Source organism: Corvus brachyrhynchos, unplaced genomic scaffold (genome assembly GCF_000691975.1).
Source record: "Corvus brachyrhynchos isolate BGI_N302 unplaced genomic scaffold, ASM69197v1 scaffold68, whole genome shotgun sequence".
NCBI classification, from domain to species: domain Eukaryota; kingdom Metazoa; phylum Chordata; class Aves; order Passeriformes; family Corvidae; genus Corvus; species Corvus brachyrhynchos.
The window spans coordinates 3,080,987-3,083,423 of NW_008240039.1; the positions used below are offsets into that span (position 1 = coordinate 3,080,987).

Sequence of the window (2,437 nt, forward strand, 5' to 3'; positions counted from 1 at the left end):
TGGGAGAAACCCTTCTGGTCTCGGGAACAATTATCGAGGAGAGGGAAGGAAGAGAATTTGTAGCAAAAATGGATCCGCTCTCAGTGAGGGGCTTTGGAGTCGCAGGTCCAGAGGGAAGATCCTGAAGGCAGCTCGGGTGTCCCAGCTGGGGGTTAAGAAGGTCTGGGGGAGGGGAGTGTGGGGGGGTGTTTTTAATTTTTAATTTTTTAAAATTTACTTGGGGGTGGAATTGCAGCTCGTAAGTCTCGCGCAGCTTTTTCCCTCCGTCTTCCAGCGGACCCTCTCCCGTTCGTTCTTTCTTTCGAGTCCTTTTCAGACTGGATTTTCCGAGCAGGAGAATGTGGCTTTTGCAGGGAAAAGCGGGTCCTCTCTGACCCCGCTCCCGCAGAGTCCCGCTGCAAAGGCTCGGGATGGCTCCTCGGTGATTCCCTGTTAGGTTCGGTGGCAGAGCAGGCTCCGGGAGCCCTATTACTATTATTTAGTTTCTGTTTCGCTCTGCCTCTGTGCGAAATGTCTGGAGCTGGAGTTCCAGCGCAGTCTGTGCCCCGCTGGAAACTCTGCTCGTAGCTCTCGGAGGAGGCTCCGGCGAGCAGCGGCGCCCGCTCTGGTTCGCTCGCGTGGGTTTCCACGGGAGCCCCCCGGGGGGACCTGGGGCCGCTCAGAGCCGGGCTCGGGGCGGGGGGGGGCCCGGGGGGATCCCCCCCAGGTGAGGGGATCCCCGCAGGTGATGGGGGGCAGCCCCCCCTGCAAACCCCTTTTGGGTTCAGCTTCTTCCCGGGGCTGCCGAGGGGTCACGGGCGCTCGCAGCGCTCCCACACGTGGGCTCCGAGGTTGATTTTGTCATTCAAGTTCGTTCTTTCGGACCCTTTTCACGCCGCCAAGGTCAGCGGGCAGGGCTGGTCCCGGTCCCCGGGATGAGCCGCAGTCGCCCATTCCCGGGGAGGACACCCCCGTTCCGGGGGGACCCCGCTCTCCAAACCCAGCGCTGCTCCTCGGGCCAGTTTTCCTCACAAAGTCTCTTTGTCGCCGCGTTTGTCGCCGGCCCCGAGCTCCGGCCGCCGTTCCTGTTTTGCGGCCGCCACGCAGCAGCCCCAGGCCCAGCGATTTACCTTGGTGTCGCGACATTTTCCATGGCGCTCCAGGAAGGTCCCCCTGTCCCCAAATCGTGTTCGTGTACCCCCCGAACACCTCCCTGGGCTCTGCGGGCGCCAGCGCTGCTCAGGGCAGGATGGGTCACTCTTTACGTGGTCAACATTGTCACCCCATCGCCGGGGCGTCATTCGGGAAGTTCTTTGAATTAATCCTGGGATTTTATTTTATTTTTTTTTTTTTTCAATAAACACTCGTTTTAAGCGTCCCCGTTCAAATAACAACTTTTTTAAAAGTCGTCACTTACTGGTTTAGATTGTTAAAGCGAGGAGTAATTTTCAGTGCTCTCTTGGCTGGAAAAGCGAAGTTGAATGGTTAAATAAGGCGGAATATTTCACTTTTACTTTTATTTTCCTTTTTTCCCCCCTTTTTTTTTACCCTTTCCTTCTCTTTCTTTTTACTTCTTGAAGAGGCCCCGGGTTCTTGCAGATGCGCGCCGGTGGGTGCGATGCGGATCCGGCCGCGTTTGAGCGCGGCTGCGACCCTCCACGCTCCCCCCGTGAGCTCTCAGCGAGCTCCTGCAGCTTAAGGGCTAAAAGGATTTCGGTGCCTGGATATCTCAAGAGCTCGGGGAAGAGCTGGGAGTTCCGCGGCCGGGAGCGAGCCCTTCCCGGCGGCCGGAGCTGCGGCCGCGGCCGCGGAGTGGCCGCGATCACGCCTGGAAGCGCCTGCTCGGGGGCTGAGCCCTGATTAAAATCAGGTGTTTAATACAATACAAGGCCCAACGGTTTATGGGGTTTCAGCCGAGGATTTTTTGGGAACACAGTTCAAAACAGTAGCCCAGAGCTAAGGTTTCAATATCCCAGGAGTATTTATTTGTGAAACAGATTAAACACGGACACGAGTGTAGGGATCTCGCTGTATTTTCCCCTGCAAGGTAGCAACAACTTCTTGCACCGCACGGGACCCCGCAGGTCCCTTCCCAGCTCGCTTTCCTGGATGCTCCAGCCCCGGGAGCAGCTGCGGGTGCTGGGAAAGCCCGCACGGCCCCGGTACGCGGCCGCCGAGCCGCGCGAGGCAGCGGGACGCGGGGCTTTAAAAACACGCTGTGCTGTAAAATTTCATTTCATTGGACAATATTTTAAGCAGATGTGAGGCTCCGCTGGGAATTCGGCTCTATTACCTGCCTGGGAAAGGGGGCGAACGCGTGTGCGCTGGGGTGGGAGCGGAATTCTCGGCCATTTCAGTTCCACTCACACCGGGAGAGCGGCAGGGGCCGGGGCAGCGGAGCTGAACCGGAGCCGGGAATGGTTCTCGCTCGCTTTGTGGCTCCCGGCCGGGCTGGGAG

General features: G+C 58.4%; 1 protein-coding gene across 2 annotated transcripts in view; it reads left to right on the forward strand.

The window, feature by feature from the left end:
• Positions 1–2,437, forward strand: part of PRDM16 (PR/SET domain 16) — a 291,370-nt gene that overhangs the window by 827 nt on the left and 288,106 nt on the right. The gene's annotated exons all lie outside the window — the stretch shown is intronic.